General features: G+C 41.6%; 1 protein-coding gene across 2 annotated transcripts in view; it reads right to left on the bottom strand.

Moving 5' to 3' along the window:
• The window catches only part of RAPGEF5 (Rap guanine nucleotide exchange factor 5), a 236,881-nt gene that overhangs the window by 199,169 nt on the left and 13,679 nt on the right, over nt 1–24,033 (bottom strand). The gene's annotated exons all lie outside the window — the stretch shown is intronic.

Consider the following 24,033-nt stretch of genomic DNA (forward strand, 5'->3'; position numbering starts at 1 on the left):
AGTATTTTTTAAATGATCTGAAAAGGGAGGTGAGCAATGAGGTAGCACAATGCAGAGGATACACAATTATTTAGGTTATTCAGGACCAGAGCAGATTGTGATGAACTTCAAAAGAGACCTAAACTACCTAGGTGAAAGGACAACATGAAGGCAAATGAAGTTCATTGTTGATATATGCAAAGTAATGCACATTGGAGGGAAAATTTTAAACTCCTCATATTGCTAAATTGACTGTCCACCTAGTAAAGGAACCTGGGTGTCCCTGTAGACAGCTCAATGAAGACCTCCTCTTCAATGTGCAGCTGTGGTCAGAGAAGCAACAAGATATCAGGAGGCATGAGGAATGAGATGGTGAATAGTGAGATAATGCTTTATGTAAATCAATAGCGTCCCCTCATCTAGAGCACAGTGTGCAGTACTGGTCACCCCATCTCAAAGAGGATATTGCAGAGTTTAGAGAAGGGCAACAAGAAACTCATACATGAAGAGAGATTGAAAAGACTGAGATTACTTGCCTTAGAAAGGGGATGATTAAGAGTGATATGATGAAAGTATATAAAACAAATGGATGGTATAGAGAAGAGAGAACACATGTTCCCACTCTATCTCAGGAAACAATCAAACAAAACAAACCACCACCATACACCAAGATGACATTTAATGGCCTGAAAAGATGGAAAATTCAAAATGGGTAAAAGCAAATATTTTTCATGAAATGCATAAACAAACTGTGGAACTCATTGCCACAAGAAGACATGGAGACCAAGAAATTAGCAAGATTCAAGAGTGACTGAATGTTTATAGGAAATAAAATATATCCAGAGTTAACAGTAATAATAATTTTGGAAGGAATATTTAACTTAATGCTTCAGGGCTTAACCCACTCTACTACTAGAGATCAAGAGACCAGATGTGAGGGGGCAGATTATTCCAAATCTGCCTGCTGTGAGTTTCTTACATCTGACTCTGGAGCATCTAGTTATGGACACTGCCAGATAAGATACTGGACTAGAGGTCTACTGGTCTTATCCAGTATGGCAATTTCTGTGTTCCTATAAGTGGAACACCACACGATTCAGCTCAGTATACAAATACTGCCTAAAAGAATCCCAAAACTGGAATAATAGCAGGTCAGGATTAAGGTGAGCTGGCAGAACAGTATAAGTATTGCATTGCTCATGTTAGTCCAAGTTGTAGGCAACATTATTAATTCCTTACTTCAAGAATGGCCCAATTTGCATACAAGATATTTTAATTAAAAAGTCTCATGAAAACAGTGGAATAATTATTGAACTCATTTCAGAAACACCTAACTTTTTATATATTTAATAGAACTCAATATACAACTACAACAACAACTAGATAACACTTCTTACATTTTCAAAGCTCAGTACAACATTACAAATGTTACTGCGGTTCTATGCTCCTTATGTGACAGAAGGAAGCTCAGTATGGAGACAAACAAAATGAGGCTAAATCTATTTTCCTTTCCCCCATATCCAAAAAATAGATCATAACACCACTATTTACTCTCTCTAATATGCACGTTATTAGCATGTGGTAATGCTTCACTTGATTTGTTCTCAAATCCTTCATTGTGTATTTATCAATTCAGTAGCTACAAACCTCACTTATTGTAGCTGTATATTCCAGGTTATAAGTTGATATTTTCCCCTGTATTCCCAAGTTAACAGTGACTATAACATTATTTGTCAGTTAGCTAGTAAATTCGAGTACATAAGATGGCTAATTCCTTTCATTCCAAGGAAAATTCAACCCAAGACAAGGACAATAATGTTCCACTGAAGCAAGTCTACACTACAAAATTAAATCGACCTAAGTTACATCAACATACAGCCACCACGGTACTTGAATCAGTTTTACATGTCCATGCTACACTCCTGGCGTCAGCAGTGCGTGTTCTCACCAGGAGCACTTGCACCGATTTAACTGTCAATATGGGGCATTTGGGGACAGCTTCTGAAAGGCAGCAACTGTTGATGTAAGCAGTACAGTATCTACGCTGACACTATGTCGACCTAACTACATCGACTCTCGTGGAGTGATTAAGTTGGTGTAATGGGCGAGTTATGTCGGTGGGAGCAACATTTTAGTGTGGATGCTTACAGAGTTAGGTCGATGTAAGCTGCCTAACATTGACCTAACTCTGTAGTGTAGACCAGGCTGAGATTGTGGGGTGAGATGCGGAGAAAAGTCTTTTCAGTTTCTGACTGAAAAAGAAATTCCAACAATGGAAGCCCCCAAAGAGATAAACAACCAGATCAATGCACCCTTCAGATGCCTTGGACACAACTCCTTCCCAGTCAGTACCACCCTCTTTCAGGGCTGGAACCCACCCCTGATCTGCCTTTGCCCACTTGATTGGTTTAATTATCTCTGCATTATCAAAACAATTACAAGTAGAGTTGGCATCCCCTACGATTAACTCATGTAACAGTTTCCATATTAAAAAAAAATGCAATTTTTTAAAAAGAACTTCTCACCCTCCAATGCTTGCAGGGTGCAATTGTAAACAAGCAAGGGGGTACCCTTAGGGTGATGGAGATGCATTTTGCTGATCCTATTAAATGTTGTGCAGATATTGCTGAGTTTTATGCAGGTAAAATTGCCATTTCCCATGTACAGCTTGTGCTGCACATATTAATTTTGTCAACAAGTCAGAAATAACAGCAAAAAACTGAACACTAAAGTCTTCTGCTCACACTTGCCTTGGTGCCTCAATTCAGCACACAACACTGGGAAACAGGTGGAGCAGAGACTCAGCCCAGCTGATGTTGAAGCAGCTGTAGTAGAGAAGGCAGGGCCAGACCAGGCTATACCCCTACCTCTCAAACCAGCACACAGCCCCAGCAGTGCATCTCTCCCATCCACCATTTTCCTAAACAAAAAACTAAGAAAGAAAAACACTGCAAAGACAAAATGATGTAGGTTGCAAAAGTCAAACCCCTGAAAGTTAGGAAATGCCAGAAGTGTTGTGTAATGAATAGGGCCTCAAAATGAGGAGATATTGCTATTTAAGAACTGCCCAGACATCAAGGCTTTTAAAAGGTGTGAGAATAAAACAAAAACAAAAAAAACCCTTAAAATGTAACGGCAAGGTTTCTTCAGACTTTCCAAAGAGTCTGAGGAAACTCAGAATTTCTGCAGCATTTCACAAGAGTGTATTGTTGGTGAAACCAAAGATACTTCCCTTTTCTCCCTGTTTGTGGATTAATTTTAAAAACAGATATCAAACACTGGGATATTATGTTGCCAGATACAGTTGTAGGAAAATAGGGAACCTGAGTGAATCAATGATGTATAAAAGGGAGGAATATTGTAAACTTTAATGACAGGATTTACCTCATGGACAATCCTGCTAAGGAAAGATTTCAGGGTAGCAGCCGTGTTAGTCTGTATCCTCAAAAAGAACAGGAGTACTTGTGGCACCTTAGAGACTAACAAATTTATTAGAGCATAAGCTTTCGTGGGCTACAACCCATCCGAAGAAGTGGGTTGTAGCCCACGAAAGCTTATGCTCTAATAAATTTGTTAGTCTCTAAGGTGCCACAAGTACTCCTGTTCTTGCTAAGGAAAGAAGTGTTCATATTGATTTCTTTTAGTTTAGTGACAAAATGAAGAAGTAAGGCAAATATTTACAGTCAAGCATGTTTATGCTACCAAGGTAGTATAATACACTTGTGCTGAAAGCGACAGTAAACGAAAGGGACTGAAACAAAATAGTGTATTTATAAGAACACAAGGAATAATCAGAAATGTAACTATAGTGAGGCAGAATGGCCTCCCTCTGAGCCTGAGATGGAGGGACCACTGCACTCTCCCTGGTGGGTGGAGCCAAGCCAGCCCTGCCTCCTACGCTGGAAGCAGAAGGGAGGGACAGGAAGTATAAGAGGTGGGCCCATTAGGTTAGTTAGTCCAGAGCCAGCAAAGGAGGCAAGTGTCTCTAGCCCACTGCAGGACTCTGGACAAGACCCTCTCGCCATGCAGCATGCTGTCCATGGAGGAGAAAGTGGGAAGAGTTGCTGGGACTGCTGTCTGCCACTTACCCCCGAAGAGACTGAGGGCCTGCAGACTACGGAGCCACAACCATGGACTGTGGGAGGAGGTAGCCCAGGGGAACCAGACATTAGTCAGGTTGTGCTGTCGCAATACAAGTCAGCATATTTCAGCAGGACCCCCGCCACTGTTAGGTCCCTGGCCCTGCGCCCTGGTGGAGTAGGGTGGGACCGGGTCCCCCTGCCACCAATCCCAACCCTGGGGTGGCGGCCTACTTACCCTAGGCCAGATGGCCTGTGCCTTGTTTGTGGCTTGCCCCAGCCAGAAGGCTGCAAGCCCCTAAACTGATTGTTGTCTGCCTTAACCAGGAGGCTAGGCTAAAGACTTGCCAATTGCTTACGCTGTGCCCTGCTTAGCGGGCTAGAGCTCAGACTGTAGCTGCTGTCTGCCTGAGCCAGAAGGCTTGGGCTAAAGACTGCTTGTTGCTCTGCTCTGCCCTGCCCATCTTTCATTCCACCTATGTTTGCAGTGTCAGCTCCTAGTGTGAACAATAACTGAGCTGAAATCTGGCAGCTGAACAAAGGTCTGGTGATAAGTAACACAAGGACTCTCTCTTGGGTGATGATCCAAATCAGTCAATTAACTACTTCCTGAAATGGATACCCAATTAGAAGGAAATATACATGCTTACATATGTGCTTTAAAGATTGTGACAAAAGTTACAACTTGTGTCCTTGTTTGGAAACAAGACTGTCGTAAAGCAGCTCTGAAAGTGAACAAGTTAACATCATGGCTTGAATAGGGACTGGGAGTGGCTGGCTCACTACAAAAGCAATTTTCCCTCTCTTGGTATTGACACCTCCTCATCAGCTATTGGGAGTGGACCACATCCACCCCTGACTGAATTAGCTTTGTCAACACTGTAGCCCCCTGTGGCAGGTATTAGTTTAGATAGCTTACTGTCCTTTATCAAGCATTCGTAAAACTACAATACCCACCTGGGGAAGTGAGGAAACAGATTGACAGAGCAAGACGGGTACCCAGAAATCACCTACTACAGGACAGGCCCAACAAGGACAATAACAGAACACCACTGGCCATCACATACAGCCCCCAGCTAAAACCTCTCCAGCGCATTATCCACGATCTACAACAACCTATCCTGGAAAATGATCCTTCACTCTCAGACCTTGGGAGGCAGGCCAGCAAATACTCACGAGCAACTACACACCACACCACAGAAACACCAACCCAGGAACCAATCCCTGTAGCAAACCTCGTTGCCTACTCTGTCCTCATATCTACTCTGGCGACACCATCAGAGGACCCAACCACATCAGTCACACCATCAAGGGCTCATTCACCTGCACATCCACTAATGCCATCATGTGCCAGCAATGCCCCTCTGCCACGTACATTGGCCAAACCGGACAGTCCCTCCGCAAAAGAATAAATGGACACAAATCGGACATCAGGAATGGTAACATACATAAGCCAGTAAGTGAACACTTCAATCTCCCTGGTCATTCTATTACAGATTTAAAAGTCACTATCATTGAACAAAAAAACTTCAGAAACAGACTGCAAAGAGAAACAGCAGAACTAAAATTCATTTGCAAATTTAACACCATTAATCTGGGCTTGAATAGGGACTGGGAGTGGCTAGCTCATTACAGACAGGGCCGGCTTTAGGCCGATTCAGCCGATTCAGCTGAATTGGGCCCCGCGCCAAGAGGGCCCCGCGCTGCAGCTCTCCACCCCGCCCCCAGCTCACTTCCCCCTCCTCCCCTGCACGCTCCGCCCCCTCCCCTGCTTCCCGCGAATCAGAGATTCGCGGGAAGTCTGAGATGAAGCAGGGGCGGGCCAGCAGCACAAGGTAAGCTGGGGTGGTGGGGGCGGGAGAAGGGCTCTGGCCCGGCTTGGCTCCAGCCCAGCCCCGCGGCGCGGGTTTCCCCCCCCCCCCCCAGCGGCGCGGCTCGGGTCCCCCCCCCCCCCCCCCCAGCGGCGCGGGTTTCCCCCCCTCCCACGGCACGGGTTTCCCCACACACACGGCGCGGCTCAATTCCTGGGGGCGGGGCTTGCTGCAAGCCCCGCCCCCAGGAATCGGGCCCCGCTCTTGCTAAAGCCGGCCCTGATTACAGAAGCAGCTTTTCCTCTCCTGGATTTGACACCTCCTCATCCATTATTGGGAGTGGACTACATCCACCCTGATTGAATTGGTCCTGTCAACACTGGTTCTCCACTTGCAAAGTAACTCCCTGCTCTCCATGTGTCAGTATATAATGCCTGCATCTGTAACTTTCACTCTATGCATCTGAAGAAGTGAGGTTTTTACCCACGAAAGCTTATGCCCAAATAAATCTCATAGTCCAGTACTATTTTTACCTTCTCATTTCCTATATTATTAGTTGCTGTTGCTAAGGATAGTTAATAAAACTGTAAATTTTAACTCTAAAGTCCTTTTTCTTTAGTTAAGCAATCAAAATTCAGAGAATCCTAACAAAGGTGGTATGGGTTATCAGTTAAGCACTTTGTTTAACTAAAGTTTGTTTCATATCCTTTCTTTCTTTACAGTTGCCAATTCTCACAATTTCATCATGAGTCCTTCTTAAATCCCCGGAGCTCATCACGTACGATTAGATGAGAATCTCAGATTTCATTTAAAAAACAAACACATTGACATTTCTAGTGCTTATGATTACAGAGAAAAACTTTAAAATATTACCTGAATGCCCTTTAAAGGCAAGCAAAAAAAGGCAATTAATTTATTTTTAAATACCATGTTTTGGGGAGGCCTGACTCCTGATTTTTTAATGTCTGAGTTAGCAATACTAATGCTCATTTGATTTTTTCCCCCCACAAGACCTCAGCCTCATTCAATGCACAGGATGGACAGTGTTAATGGAATTAGTCTTAATTGTGTAGTGAGCAAGGCTGTTATCTATAGGACCGCTGCCTCATTTAATCTAGAAGCTGGAAGGTGTGCAGAGAAGGAGGTGAATGCCTGAAGACAAAGATGACCTTTTAAATAAGGCAATAAAAGGCCACCCAGCAGAACTGAGTTCCCTGGCTCTGCCACAGAATTTTGGCAGGTGGCCAGTAATTGTGCATTCCTCATTGTCTGAGTGTCCAGTGTGAGAAAACTCAGGTCCAATTTCTGGAAGTGTGGAGAATTCACAACTGCTACAGAAGTCAATGGGATTCTCAGCACCTCTGACAGTAAGGTCAGAAGGAATGAACACAAGGTTGTGCATCAGAAAGTCCAGAGTTCTAATTTGGAATGTGTGACATCTGGCAAGCCACTTTGTCTTTGTCTCAGTCTCCCTCTTTGTAAAATTGGGATAACAATATTCTTATCTTCGCAGCTACCCTACCAGATAGATCTGTTAATGTTTGTGAAGCACTCAGACTCTGGTGATGACCACCACAGCAAACATCAGAGGAAATGCATAATTCTGTATTTAAAGCTAAGTTTAGATGATGTGCCATAAGTAAGGTTTTGGTTGTTGGGCCATGCATTGAATCATGAGGATAAAAAGTATTTAAAAGCTGTCTTGTTCTTCAAGTGCTGCCTGTCCTGTTAGATTGGGGGTCCTGTGGGAAAAACGGTATAAGATTGTGCAATTAAAGACCTAATTCTGGTGTTTCCTAATTTTCAAGTACTTGAATTTTCAACCTAAATATCTTTTTTATAGTAGGTTTTATATCTATATCTATAGATAGATATAGATCAGCATAAGTTTCATTTTTGCAAGTCTACTTTGAGAAAGTCTCTTGTTTTTTAATATACACAATAGTTAAATACAAGTAATATGGTTGTCAGTACTGGATCAGGAGAGAAAGAGGGTCAACCCAGACATGTCCCCTACCTTTTGCCAAAAAGAAAACAAATCCCTTTTAAAGTCCTGAACCACCACCTCTTCCGCAAGCTTTTGAGAAATACTGTATACTACCACGATATGGTTATATTCAGTCAAGATTTAGCCCAAAATGGAGAATAAATAGAGGGGATTTCAGGGAGGTATTTTAAGATTACAAAGGGTACAGGAAACATGGAAAGTCCCTTGTTTTCATGCTGGTGTTACAAGCACAGGAAAAACTTGATTAAATTACCTGACAGTAATTTTAAACAAACAGAAGGAAATACTTCTTTATGCAGCATGTAGTCAGCTTCTGGAATTCACTGCCAGAGGAGATCAGAGAGTCTTACTGAAGCTGGATTTTTTAGTTTGATGACTAATAAAAATGAGCCAGATTCTCAACTAGTATAAATCAGCATCACTCCACTGAAGACAGTGGAGCAATGCCAGTTTACACCAACTGAGGGTCTGAGCCATTATTTTTACATGTATAACTGCAGATAAGGGTAAGAATATCTTGTTTCAGCACTCAGATTGCTGTAGGAGTTGGGAAGAAATTCTCCTGCCACAGGTATACAGTACTGCTCAACAACCAAGGTGAATTATGAGGGGATTTGCGTCTTCCTTTGAATCAGCAAGTATTATACTATCATAGGTAGCAGGGTACCAGACTTGATAAAAATGATGGTTTGATCCACTATGGTAATTCTCACGTATCTGCTGGAAAAGTTGGAGATCTATTAACAGATTCTGCTCCATATTTTGATGTAACTGAGCTGCACAATTTGGAGCTGAACCAAAATTTGTGTGTATTTAGACATGGGGTTTTAGTTTGGCGTCATCTCTAGGCAGGAGCCATGTGTCTGTTCACATTAGCTATGTCTACTCTAGCTCTTTTTTCCCCCACTGAAAGCTATTCCGCCATGGCTAACACCAGAGCAGCTCCACTGGTGGTAATCCGAGTTGGGAAAATAACTCTTCTGGTTTATTAGCGAGACAAGGTGGGTGAGGTACTCTCTTTTATTGGACCAACTTCTCTTTGTGAGAGAGACAAGCTTTTGAGCCACATAGAGCTCTTCAGATTTGGGGGTGGGAGGGAAATCTGTTCAGGTCAAACCAAAACAGAAAACTCAAAAATTTCAACATATCAAGCCACAGGTTTTGGGTCAAATAAATAGGTTTTGCTTGACCCCAAATGGACTTTTTTCAGGCATTTCTAGAGGGCTAGATTCAAAGTGACTATCTACTGTCATTAGGCCAGATAGAACGAGAATGACTCCATAACCTGGTTGTTAGGGCACTCATCTGGTATGTGGGGGATCCAAGGTCAGTCCCTGCTCCAATGACCATTTATTTATGAAAAGCGGAACAGCTTCAGCAGGAGACACTAAAGCCTTGTTTACACTGGCAGCAGCATGTAGGATAGAGGAACTACATGTGCAATTAAATGCCACAGTGAACAGCATGCTGTGTCCACACTGGTGTGTAGCTACATGCAAGAGTGAAAGTCTCTGGCAGGGGGGAGCTACTAGAGTCTTTCCCCACTGCCTCTCCCCGCCAGACCCTTTCCCCACCACAAGGAGATGCTGGAGCCTTTCCCAGCAACAGGGAAGCTCTGGCAGTCCTCTGGCAGACTGGCTGTCATGACCAGGTTGTGAGCAGTCAGACCTAGCGGTCAGAGTGGGAGTCGGGCAAATCTGGTAACAGAGTGAGTCCATGACAGGCCAGAGGGCAAACCAGGAGTCAGGCAAGCAGGGTCCGGTTACCAGGAGGTCAGAGTCCAACATAAGCCGAAGCAACTATCCAAACAGAAATTGCTAGTGTTATTGCAAGGGAATAAATTCAAGATTCACTTTCAGCAAACATTTGAGCATTCATTCTTAAAAATTCACTTTCACAGATATTCATGCTCTAGTGTTCAGACATTCATGGATAACAAACAAAAGAGAGTCACAAATATGGCTGAACCAAAATTCACTTCCAAATTCAAATATGTATTAGAGCTATTTCCCCCCCCCCAGTCACACTCAACCATAATATTGTCAACTTTAAAAAAAAAAAAAAAAAAAAACACACACTACACACACCACAATCCAGGAGGATTATTTACTTACTTTCCCTCGGTCCCTTCTAGAAAATAGGTATTCCCTCTGTCCTCCCTTCCCACACACACAAAAATCAAATCAAAACGAGAATACCTATTCTCCTGTGAAGAATAATTACTTTGATTTTTTATATTCCAGTCTGATTTGCCTCTCTCATAGCAAATCATAAAACTGTTAATGCCATTATAATGCTAAAAACTAATAAAATTATCAGCCAGTTGTGGTTTTAATTAATATAGTTTGCTAGAGTTGTGAATAATTGGCCAAAAAGAAAAATCCATAGCAAGTAGCCAAAATAATTAGAGAATTTCCATTTCACCGCAGGGCTGTAGGTGGAATTTTAAAATGAAGTTGTATCTTCATGACACACTCTCTTTAACAGGGAACATTAAAAGGTAGTAATTTCTGAATGATAAAATGTTCATTTATTCCGAATGCCACGCGGAGTGGGGGGAGGGAAGAGGAAATAATTGCTATACATTATTAGATATCACTATAGCCATGTTTAAACCTGAATATTTGCTACGGTGTCTGTCAAAACAAGAAGCTTATATATAGATATGTGCAGTTTGTAACAAAAGAAATGTTACTGTTGCATAATTGTACCTAGGATACAAAGAGCATTGTCCTGAATTCCAATCTGTCCTCGTGTGGCAACAGATTTTGCTCTTCGTTGCTAAGGTACAGCAAGTACAGTTGGTGCAGAAGCGATTTGGCTTTCAGAAGATCTAATTTATGCAATATTGTAGAATATGCTTTGTCCTTTTGCCAAAAGACATTCATAATAAACAAAGTGCGGGGGGGACGGACACCACCTCCAAAATCAATACATAATAAGGAAGTATCAATGGAACAGTTCTCCACGTGAATATTTATTGAAAATCAAATATAAAATTTAATTAAATATTACTTCTAAAATTTTGAACTTTTCAAAATGTCACATTGAGGTGTGACATGAGCAGCCAAAAAGCTATAAAATGAAAAATTCATAATATGCTGAGATTTTGAGACTCAGGGTTTCCAGATGAGATTTTAAGTTTTCTGAAGATAATCAAGTGGCTCATTAGCACAAAGCATGGACCCGACTCTAAAATAACTTCATTTTACATTAAGGAAGAACAAAAGTGAAGTCTCCATGAGAAAGCACAGCACACTCCTCTGGAACAGGCTACAGCAACACGCTGCTTTATCCCCTTTTGGGGCTGAGGAACACAGTTGTGTTGATCAGCCACACACCATAACTCACCAGGGGGCTGGGTCTGTATTCTGGCTTCCTCCTGTGAGAGTGGTCTGAGAGGAAGAGACTTCTTTTGCCTTCTACACATGCTGTGAAAGCCAATATTTATCACTGAAATAACTATTCTTGGCCTTAATAGTTGGTCACCAGCTGTTAAAAGTAGCTGTTCTCACTGCAGAGAGGGTTCTTATAAATTTAAGAAGTCTGATATACAAAAAACAAAAGGCATTAGAGCTTTATACCATATAACAGAGACACTTCAGGCCAGCACTTCTCAAACTGTGGGTCGGGACCCCAAAGTGGGTCACAATCTCATTTTAATGGGGTGGCCAAGGCTGGCCTTAGACTTGCTGGGGCCCAGGGCCAAAGCTCAAGCTCCACCACCTGGGGCCAAAGCTGAAGCCCAAGATCTTCAGTCCTGGGCAGCTGGGCTCAGGTTACAGGCCCCCTGCCCAGGGCTAAAGCCCTTGGGTTTCAGCTTTGGCCAGCTCGCCCACCTGGGGCAATGGGGCTTGGACATCAGCCCCCCTGCATGTGTGGACTCAGGCTCATTACCCCCTCCTGGGGCAAATAGTAATTTTTGTTGTCAGAGAGGGTCACGGTGCAATGAAGTTTGAGAACTGCTGCATTAGGCTTTTCCGACACCTATCCAAAGCCTGAAAATGGCTTTATATTTGTCAGTTCACAAAGTTGTTCTATTGCTTTGCAGGTTATCTTTAAACAATATTCCATCAACTTAGAAACATGTGAAATAACCAAGTAATACTTAGCATATATATTAGGTCTAATCTTGCAAGCAAAACCCCCACATGAGTTAACAATGAGAGTTTCTACCTGAGTAAATACTGCAGGAATAGGCCTATACTCCATGTCCCTCTACTGGGAGGCAGGGGTGAGGGAGCCCTGGACTAATGTGGCTCCAGCCAGCACAAACACCCCTCAGGCAGAGCCCCAACCCACACCAGAACTTGCTCTGTGCCTGTTTCCCTTCCAGTCAAGAGGTTAAAGACTTTGAAACTGAGAACTGGTATGGCAGAAAGAGGAGAAGACTGAATTGATTAAAAAGATTTAGGGGTAAGGAAATGTTGTGTTTTAAATTTTAAAAAAGCAGCCTCCAAACTTTTAACTAATAGGCATGTGACTATAATCACCTGCCTTCTTGGCTTGTGTACTACATCTCTTCCCCAGCCTTCATCTGTCTGTGTTTTTAGGATTGAACACTCTTTGGGGCAGGGAATGGGTCTTCCTCAGTACACCTCTACCCTGATATAACGCTGTCCTCGGGAGCCAAAAAAAATCTTGCCGCGTTATAGGTGAAACCGCATTATATTGAACTTGCTTTGATCCACCGGAGTGCGCAACTCCGCCCCCCAGAGCACTGCTTTACCCTGTTATATCCGAATTTGTGTTATATCGGGTTGTGTTATATTGAGGTAGAGGTGTATTTGGAAAGTGCTCAGCACAGCTTGGGTATTACCATGGTCTATCAATAAACACATTTAGACATAAGTGAAATAACTTCAGCCAAAAGTGAAAGTATAAAACTGAAGAACCAGTTAAGACTAGGTGGAAAATTTAACCCTATACCTTCAAAGTTACCAGAAACCACTTTAGGTGAGATTGACTTGCTTTAAAAAACAAAACCTAGTTTGAATCTTGAGTAACCACAAACCAAATAGGCTCTGGAAAAAGGCAATTACCTTACAATATAGAAACAAAAATACAAAATATAGATTTTCTCCTCTTGCCTCTTCCTTTTATGATTCCTAAAATATAGATGGACCTTTTAAATTCATAGTCCAACATAATTTTTGCAATAAGAATTCTCTTTAAATATGAAGGAAAAAAACCCAAAGAATTTCCATGCTTTTCATATTTTATATGATTTTAAATTGGCCAGGCAAATTTAATCCACTATTTCTATCCCCCTGCTTGGCTAGCCCTATGAAAGGTGAGTGGATTGTGCCTGGATTGTGCTTACAGTTGCATCTTTTGCGATCTTGCATAAGGAGCTCAATATCAGTCTTGCCCTTCCCTGACTGACAGCAGCAGTGTTCCTCAAGTACACAGCAGCCTCCTGCTTCTCCAGAACAGCTAATAGTACACTAGTCATTCGGAAAATTGCTGCATACCATGTTTGTTTCTCTTTTAAAATTTGTTACCTAAGAGACACGATAGACTCTCTTCCAACTGGAACCTAGGTCTCCTGAGTCATGACACAGTGACTCACATCATTAATCTGAATTAGAGTTGCCAATTTTGGTTGGACATATTCCTGGAGGTTTCATCACATGACAATCTTTAATTAAAAAGATTAATCTGGCAATGCCGGAGGGTTGGCAACCCATACCTGAACTGCAATACATATTTATTTTATTGTATTTATTTTTATCTGGAAGGTGCTACACTATATTATGCAGAATCACTAAGTTATTAATAATTACAGTGCCTAAAAAAAAGGTACAGAGGACAAGACATGACCAAAGATTGTAAACAATCTAATTTCAGACATAATTCTAGCTTTTTCTCCACAGACATTTGTTATTCTGGTAATCTTTTCATGGAGTTATGTGAGTACATAAGTATAAATTAAAATGTTAGAGAGTCTTTTGTTGGCCAGTTTCTTGTATGGCTCACAATACTAGTGCATCTTGTGGAGACATCTGAATGAGGAGACGTTAGTAAGGCCAACACGCTAACTCTACCAAGGCGTTCCAGGAGTAAGGGCAGCATGGAGCGCTCGTACGCGCGCGCGCACACACACACACACACACGCGCGATTGGAGGAGAAATGAACAAACTAGGCAGAGGCTGGCACTTGGCATAAATTAGCATAATGTGTAATTATAAAAATGACTCTTCACACACACACACACACACACACACACACACACACACACCTTTTTCAGAAAGAATGTCCATTGAAATAAGGAAATTTATCACTGCAGAATTTGTATTTTCAGGCCAATGATTTCAGGTGGTGTAGTAAGGCTATGATTCTGTCACGGGCATTTTTAGTAAAAGTCAGGGACAAGTAGCAGGCAAAAAACAAGTTCATGGAAGCCCATGATCTGTCCTTTACTTTACTAAAAATACCCTGGGTGGACTGGGGACAAAGAAAGCACTATTGGGTCTTGCAGCTGCTGCAGCCCCAGAGGCCTCGGGGCTGGGCTGGCTGTCGATCAGCTGTTCCAGCAGCCACGGGGCTGACAGCTGCTGCAGCCCTGCCCCAGGAACCAGTGACCTACCTGACAGAATCACCCCCTTATTTATGAGTAGTTTGCAGTGGAGTTTTATTATTTCTCAACTCCCATACCATCTAAGCTGCAATCCAGTGCTAAGAATGTTACATTTAATCTTGCTCTCCAATAAATAGCAGGATTTGCATTGATGTATCTTGCACATTAGGGGGAGGGAAGGAGGTTACCAAGTTCAATAGGTGCATTTATAAGGATGTTGGGCAAATATGTACCCCCACCTATTGTATACAGGTGTAACATCCATCCCTTTTGTCTCCTCAGCAATATCTGTACAAAGCCTCGTTTACCACTCGCTCACACATGAGTTATGCAAATTGAACCTGACATTTTCATTAATGAAAATACTTGCACAGGTTATCAGCTTCATAAAAACCCAATAAACAAGCTCTTACATGTCACTGTTTACATTCCTCCTGCACCAGCAGTACCTTCGGACTTTGGTTCAGTTAAAATGCAAAATGACAGCAAAAAAAACAAAAACAAAAAAAATCCATACCCAAATCTCAACAGGCCAAAGCAGGGACATACCTTTCAACTATCCCATTTACAAAAGGTACATCAAGCTTTGAGAGCCAAGTTAACTGCAGTCCCAGCCAAGCCTCCCACTTTAATGCAAGTACCGTCCCATGTGTTTAATCATGGAGCTTTGCTCCTGCAGATCCCAGTCAGTTTTCAAAGCACTGCCAAACCTGAGACAACAGTGTATTTAAAAAAGAAAACAGATACAGAGCAGCCAAGCACTAAGCTAAGGGCTTGTCTACACTGGCAATTTACAGCACTGCAACTTTCTTGCTAAGGGGTGTGAAGTTTCAGTGCTGTAAAATGCCAGTGTAGACAGTGCACCAGTACTGGGAGCCGTGCGCCCAGCACTGGTAGCTACGCCCCTTGTGGAGGTGGTTTTTTTAGAGCTCTAGGAGAGTTCTCTCCCAGCACTGCACGCCGACCACACAAGATACTTTAATGCGCTGCGGCTGCAGTGCTTTAGCGTTGCCAGTGTAGACTAGTCCTAAAGCAAAAACCTTGGAGTATAAGGGAAATAAAAAACCATCAAATAAAAGAAAGAATTAGGGGCCAAATTAGGAACAGTCACTGGTGTAAATCCAGATTAAGTGGGTGTAGTGCTGGATGACCGGGGCAAGGGAAGTACCTCTATATACAGTTCCCTTGCACGACCCCCATGTTTTGCCCTTGCACTCCCGGGGTATGTCTACACTGCAATGTAAGCCTAAGGTTCAAACTCAGGCTCAAGCCTAATCCCCCTTCTGTCTACACACAAACTGTGCTAACACAGGGTTTGGACCCAGGGTCCTTGGACTACATGGGGTGGAGGGTTCGAGCCTGAGTCAGTCTAGGACCCAGGGGTGAAGTCCTATTGATTTGCACTATAGACACAGCTCCCCTTCCCCCACTGGACGTGTGATCTGGGAGTTTGCCAAACATATCTCACAGGCCAGCTTTCTTTGTATTCTGGGCAGCCAAGCTGGTGGTAAGTCAAGTTTTCCCACGTTGCACCACAAACAAAGGGCTAGAGCAGCCACATTTTTGGAGGACGCTAGGAAGCTGGGATGGGGTGGTTGGACTTGGGCCTGCATAGCAGCGTAGATGCTGTAGTCCCAGGTTGGGAACCAGAGTTCAACAATTCTTAACCTGGGGTTACAAATGAGTGTAGATGCTCAAGCCCTACATCAGTGGTCCCCAAACTTTTTGTCATGCCCCCCCCCCTTACCCATAATGTGATCAGTCCATGTCCTTCCCAGAGACTGGCATGTGGGACTGTGTCAAAAGCCTTGCTGAAGTCCAGATATATTACGTCCACCACATTTCCCTTATCCACCACACTAGCTAACTTATCAAAGAAGGAAATCAAGCTGGTTTGGTATTTGTTCATGGTAAATCCACACTGACTGCAAGTGATTATCCCTTCATCCTCCAAGTAGTCACCAACTGAATGTTTTATACATTGCTCTAGTAGCAAGTAATCGAATTACATCCATTCTACAGAAACAGCCCTAATGTATTTTTATTTATTTTCCATTTCATACACAACATAAAAAGCATCTATCCAGATCTTTAAGTGCCTCTCACAAATACTTAAAATGCAATACAGGTCTTAAGAACACCATACCACCAACCAGCTATTCCCCACCCATAAAACCAGTATTATCCAACCAAAAATGAAAATGAAATAATGCCAACCCTCCCCACAAGTATCAACCCTCACCTCCTTCCTCCTATCCAAAACGCCTGCATTAAAAGTCTCATGAAGAACCATTTGCCAATAGTCCCCCACATTTCTAAAGCACAGGACTCCAGCTCAAGTATGTTGACTCATCACAGGTAATTTGAGGCAGTCACAAAGGGAATGAGATAGTCTCTCATGTAGGCAGAGGAATCTGAGCAGCAGGCACTTTGTTCCAAAGGCAAACTGCATCATTTGGGACACCCGAGTAAAATTTCCAGTTAACTCGAACAGTAGTACTGAGGGAAAGGCTAAATATTATTAAATTTGTAATGAAAAAAGTATAGGAATCAGCAGTACTGTGCTGAATCTTTCACAGAGAAAGATTTTAGGGTTTTTAGTTATTAAAAAACTTTTCAACTGGTTACATTTCAGTCTCTTGTTTCATAGGATGTCAATCGTGCTGGTTTCCAAGCCCTCAAAATGATTCTTCCAGCTAAAACAAGGAAGACTTGATAATGTAGTGTAACAAACCAGCAGGAGAGTCCCCACTCATTTCAGGCACAGCAGGAACCCTAACAGTAGAGTTACATATCCAGACTGTTAATCATTTTAATCTGGAAGGAAGAAAGCCAGACAGTGAAGTAGCTGATTTTAAATGTCAAAACTATTAATTACTTTTTACTATCACATACTTTGTATCTTGTAGTGCCCCAATTCACCACATCCCTCTGACATTAAGAGCTATCACATACAACACAGAACACGCAAGGAAATAGGTGCATAAATCCATGTGAATCAAGATAAGACTACCTCTATACATACACTTACTCACAAATACCATTTATTTTATAGCATCCTTTAAAAATATCAAAGCATGTTATAGTGAGAAGTAAAACAGACCTCAAGAACCTTTGTATAAACTAGGATATTATGGTAATGGTTAAGTAACATTACATTCAAGAATCTTTTTGTGTTTAGTAATTCGATGTATGATATGAATCAAATTAAAGTCATTTTTAAAGGGACTGTCAATATAATTCACATTTCAACTTGAGATATTTATAAGCATGGAGTGTAAAATTCCAAGCTTCCATGGCAGCACACAGTATATTCCTTTTCATAAGATGTTTTTTAAACTATTACTGCCATTGAGTGGTTTATGGTTTTATGACCCAGATCCTCAAAGTATTGGGCCTATATGGATAGCCAACCCTAAGAAATGGATTCAGGGCTGGTGTAAGTGGCAGCAACTCCACTGATTTCCGTCTGAAAGAAATTCAACTCCAACATTTTGAAATCCACCCATTAGTACAATAAATAAATAAATAAATAAAATCTTCCCTAAGGGCCTAAAATGAAGTTATACCCTTTGCTATTAAACTTAAAAAACCCAGAGTACTAGGGACTTCAGATCATTTTGGGCCATATCTTATTCTCACAGGTAATTTTACTGTTTATTAGTGGTCAGAGTTAAATGGTAGATATTCAGAAATCAGTAGAAATTACCACGTTCAAATGATTATTGTTCTCAGAAAATGTACCTAGTGTCAACCCTCATATCTATTAAGAATAAGTTATAGCAAAAATGAAGTATTTGCCACTGGCAGCGCTTTTAACCTTTAAAGCACTTTATTAATGTAAAGCTAACTGTACTAGTAGGTAGGCAGGTATTGTCCCTATTTTATAGAGGAGTATAGACTCTCAATCCTGCACAGAGCTGGGTAGAGCTGTGTGGTGAATGGAAATTTCATTTCATGAAGAATTTAAGATTTCAAAATTTTCCTTAATTCCAAATTGGAACAAAACTAAAATTTCTAAATTCTCTGCAAAGGAAAATTCAGAGGGAAAAATCATTTAGGTGGAGCAAACTGTTCCATTTTGACAATGCTGAAATGTTTCATTTTTATTTTGAACTTTGCATAATACAAAAAAAATTAAATGAAAGTCATTTCAAAATAATAAAAACATTTCATTCCAAAAATGACAATATAGGCTGTTGGAACATTTTCTCTATTCCCTCCCCACCTTCCAAAACAAAGTTCCAGTGAAACCGACCTGATTTCACACAAGGTTTTGATTTTGATGTAACTGCATATTCTGACAAAATCTCTCCAACTACCTCTTGCGGCAAGTACTACTTATGTAGCAACTTCAGTGGAAGTTGAATGTGCCAAGCATCTCTATCTAGGTTTTTATATTGGGCTCATCACCGAACTATGAACACCGCAAAAGACTGGGCCCAAAGAAATTAATTTCTTATCCGCATCAAGAGCATCAGAACCAGGACTAAAACTCCAATATTTGTAGCTTCCTCTTGTATCGCCTCTCTTTCTCAATTTAAATATGTGTTTTCCCTTAAACAACCATAGAAAGAAGAAAATAATTCAGTTTTGATAATCTCATAATTTACCACAATGTCTTCAGTAAATATATATGTACTTTATGATTCAGTAACAGTACCACAATTATCTTTAATTTACAGCATGGGAGAATATTTGATACTACTACTGTGGATTCTTCCTCCACCACTATTTTCCTGCCATAAACTCTCTCATAATATGCTTTGAAATTAGTGAGTAGCAGAATTAGGTCTATTCTACAACTACAGTAAATAGATTCTGAAAGGGCTGTTTTGTTCAGGAACAGACATAAATCATTTTCATAGTTATTATTCATTTCTAGTGTGAAAACAACTGGTATTTAATACAAAACCAAGTACTACATTAGTAGCTTTGTCTCATGTTAGCTACACCTTGCTTATGCTTCAATATGCCATGTTGTCTCTCTCACTTTAATAGCGAGTTTAACAGAGATCAAAGAATAGTTGTCAGTGGTGCAACACAAAAGCGTCTGGAAATATATTTTTAGAACGTCTCTGGTAAAAGAATCTTTGTATTGTGTCAGTGTGTTTTGTTTCAAGTAGCAGCTCTGCCTTACAGATGATGGATTGAAAGATACATTTCCCCCACCCCCTTTTGGTTACATTTGGAAGGTAGCTAATTCTTAAGCCTGGTCTACACTATGACTTGAATTCGGATTTAGCAGCGTTAAATCGAATTAACTCTGCACCCGTCCACACAACGAAGCTATTTATTTCGAAATAAAGGGCTCTTAAAATCGATTTCTGTACTCCACCCCGACTAGCGGAGTAGTGCCAAAAATCGATATTGTCATTTCGAATTAGGGTTAGTGTGGCCGCAATTCGATGGTATTGGCCTCCGGGAGCTATCCCACAGTGCACCATTGTGACCGCACTTGACAGCAATCTGAACTCGGTTGCACTGGCCAGGTAGACAGGAAAAGCCCCACGAACATTTGAATTTTATTTCCTGTTTGCCCAGCGTGGAGAGCACAGGTGACCATGCAGGCCAATAATCAAAAAAGAGCACCAGCATGGACCATACGGGAGGTACTGGATCTGACCACTATATGGGGAGAGGATTCAGTGCTAGCAGAACTTCGTTCAAAAAGACGAAATGCCAAAACTTTTGAAAAAAATCTCCAAGGGCATGATGGAGAGAGGCCACAATAGGGACTCAGATCAGTGCCGCGTGAAAGTCAAGGAGCTCAGACAAGCCTATCAAAAAACAAAGGAGGCAAACAGTTGCTCCGGGTCAGAGCCACGGACATGCCGCTTCTACGCCGAGATGCATGCAGTTCTAGGGGGGGGCCGCCACCACTACCCCACCTCTGACCGTGGATTCTGAGGCGCGGGGGTAATCTCATCCGCTACACCTGAGGATTCTGCTAAACCCAGGGTTGTGAGTTCAATCCTTGAGACCATTTAGGGATCTGGGGCAAAAATCTGTCTGGGGATTGGTCCTGCTTTGAGCAGGGGGTTGGACTAGATGACCTCCTGAGGCCCCTTCCAACCCTGATATTCTAGAATTCAAGTTACATTGGCCCAACTCCTCAAAAGTATTTAGATGCCTAACTCCCATTGATTTCAAATACCTAAATCCCTTTTAATATGCAGCAATGGCCCAGATCCTCAAAATAAGATACTGTTTTAAGCAACCTTTTTTATACCAAAAGAGATTCTACTCCACTTATTTACTTGTGTACACAAATTTCACAAAATAAATTTGTAGATTTACCTGGGTAGAACAATACTACAGATTCAGGGCAGTAAGATTTGTTCCATACTCAGACAAGAAGTCCCATTGCTATGTGCATTTGTGCTGTTACAGGACAGCACAGCCTAAACCAGGGGTCGGCAACTGCTGGCACGTGGCTCGCCAGGGTAAGCACCCTAGCGGGCCGGGCCAGGCCAGTTTATTTACCTGCTGATGCGGCAGGTTCGGCTGATTGCAGCCCCCACTGGCCACGGTTCGCCGTCCCAGGCCAATAGGGGCGGCGGGAAGCCGCGGCCAGCACGTCCCTCGCCCGTGCCGCTTCCCGCCGCCCCTATTGGCCTGGGACGGCGAACCGCGGCCAGTGGGGGCTAAAACCAGCCGAACCTGCCGCATCAGCAGGTAAATAAACTGGCCCGGCCCACCAAGGTCCTTACCTGGCGAGCAGTATGCCAGAGGTTGCCGACCCCTGGCCTAAACAATTTTATACTCGTGTATAACATGGAAGTATCTAACTTCTAAAAACCTGAAGCCATTTGCTTTTGCACCTACCAATATACAATACTGCTACACCGAGTATGTATATTGTTAGGTGCGTATTCACTTCTAACAATGCTGAACCAGACACATGCTTTTCTACCTCCCACTTTTTTTAAAAAGTTAAATATGAAAGAACACCACAGATAAGGTCAAAATCCAGTCTCTGTTACATTGGAATAAACCCCATTGATTTCAATGTATGGAGATTGGATTTTGAGTATTTATCTGTATATAGTATTTACTATACCATTGATTATTTTAAATAGCAATAAGTCACCAGGCCCAGAAGAGCTCTGAAGGAGCTCAGGTATGAACTGAAATGCTAGCAAAAATATGCTAAAATTAGCTACTGTACTAGAAAGCTGTTATTCTCCAACATTGTACCTATATTTTAAAAAGGGATGATCTGGAGAATTACAACCCTGTACATTTCATAGCTGTACCTGCTAAACTGGTTGAAATGCAAATTAAAAATAGAAGGATAAAAATTCAGAAGACAATGATGTGATAGACTCTACCATCATGGTGTCTGCAAAGGAAAACTCGCAGATCACTAATCTATTGGAATTCTTTGAATATAAGCAATAAAGTAGTGGATAAAGGAGAACCAGTTAACAATTTCCTTAGACTAGGTCCCTGTCCAGAGGCCACTAAAGACTAAGTAGTCATGGGGTGAGGAGGCAAAGTATCGTAATATCTCAAACACTGGCTAAGAGACTGGAGATTGAGCAGGATTAAACAGTCCATGGCAAAAAGTTAGCCGCAAGGTACCTCAAAATTCCATGGTTGGTCTAGTGTATTTAATAAATGTATTAATGACCGGGGGGGGGGGGGGCAAGAGAGTGACTAGTGAGGTAGCAAAATTTAGATAAGAAAATTACTTAAATTAGTCAGAACCAGAGAGCAATGGATCTGTGAGCAATTTCAAAAGGGACCTAACCAAGGCAGGTAAATGGGTAACATGATGCCAAATGAAGTTCAATGCTGATAAATGCAAAGTAATACTAACTGGAGGGAAAAACTACTCACACATTTGAGAATTTTAAGGTAACTAGCAACTCAGGAAAGGGACCTGGATGTCACTGTAGATAACTCATTGAAGATCTTGACTCATTGTGCAGCTGTTGTCAAAAAGAGCTAACAAAATGTTAGGATGCTAAAATAACAGTATGGAGAATAATACAGAAAATATTCTATCATTATATAAATCAATGGTGCAGCCTCATCTTCAATACTGTGTGCAGTACTGGTCAACTTGTCTCAAAAAGGATACTGCAGAACTAGAGGGGGTTCAGAATAGGGCCAATCAAAATTATTAGGGGATGGGAAAACTCAAAAGATTGAGACTGCTTCCTTTAGAAAGGAGATGAATAAGAGGGAACATGAAAAAACTATATAAAAATAATGAATGATCTAGCGAATGAACACAAGAACAAGGGGACATTCAGTGGAATTCAAAGGTGGGAAATTCAACCTTGATAAAAGACAACACATAATTAAGCCATGCAACTCATTGTCACAAGATGTGGTCAAAGCCATAAACATAGCAAAATTCAGAAATGGATTGGACATTTATGAGAGTAACAGGAATATCCAGAATTATAGTGACTAATGCCAACAGATTTTGTAATAGGTATTTAACCTCATGCTTCAGAGTTTAAGAAAGTCTCTAATTATAGAAGAATAGAAGGAAACAGTGTGGGAGACAGGTTACCCAACATTTGCCTAATGCTTCAAAGGAAGGTGTAAAAAAAACCTTACAGCTGCTGCTGGCTACTGTCAGAGACAGGATACTGACAAGATGGACAATCAGTCTAATCTAGTATGGTAATGCCTATGTTACCTGTCTATCTTCTAGCATAATTACAGGTGTGTGTGCAGTACTTGTGTCTGTACCTCTTTTTAATAGTTATTTATTAGTGTTTCAAAGAACAGCAAATTTCCTAGTCTCGTGCATACATGTATTGCTACATTAAATTAGAGCATAATGGATTTGAAGAAAATATGTTCTTTTAAAAATAGAAATTCTGATAATTTCTCAGTGTATATGTAACCTACACACCTTCTGGGTGTGGTGTTCTGTCCCATCGGGGGGGGGGGGGGGAAGAGGAGGGAGGGAGAGAGGGGGAGAGAAGAGAGAGGTAGGGAGGGGAGTATGCATGTGTGTGCGTGCTTAACAGCCAGGTGGCTTTTAGTTCATGTGGTAGAGGCTTCAGAGGTCCCCGGTTCGATCCTGCACAAAAATGACTGGGGTCTGTCGGCATTACATATACACTAGTAAGGACAGAGAAGACACTGCAATAGAAAACAGGCAGAGTTCCTGAGAGTGCCAACAGCTCTGATTTCTGTCCTGCTAATCGAAAGGATCACTATTGATCTGTCATGATTCATTCGAGTGCAGAGAAAAACAAAATTAGATAAATAGCATCAATAAAATTAATTTGCAACTCATTTATGTTTTAGTATTGTCTGTTTAATGAGATAATACAACTAAATACCTGCTAAGTATCTCTCTCCTCAACTCAACAATAAAAACATTTACCAAGATATTCATTTTGCATTTTATATAGTTTGTTCACCTTATTTCAAAGATCAGTATTTATGAATTAAGCCTCTGAACACTCTAGTTATGGAGGTATTCTCAACTTAATTTCATATACCAGGAAACTAAGATACAAAAAGATTAGAGGACTTGTCCAAAGTCACTCAAGTTTGTGGGAGAACTCAAATGCAGACCAAATCTCCTGACACTTTTTCCT

The sequence above is a fragment of the Chrysemys picta genome, chromosome 2 (genome assembly GCF_011386835.1).
Source record: "Chrysemys picta bellii isolate R12L10 chromosome 2, ASM1138683v2, whole genome shotgun sequence".
NCBI lineage: Eukaryota > Metazoa > Chordata > Testudines > Emydidae > Chrysemys > Chrysemys picta.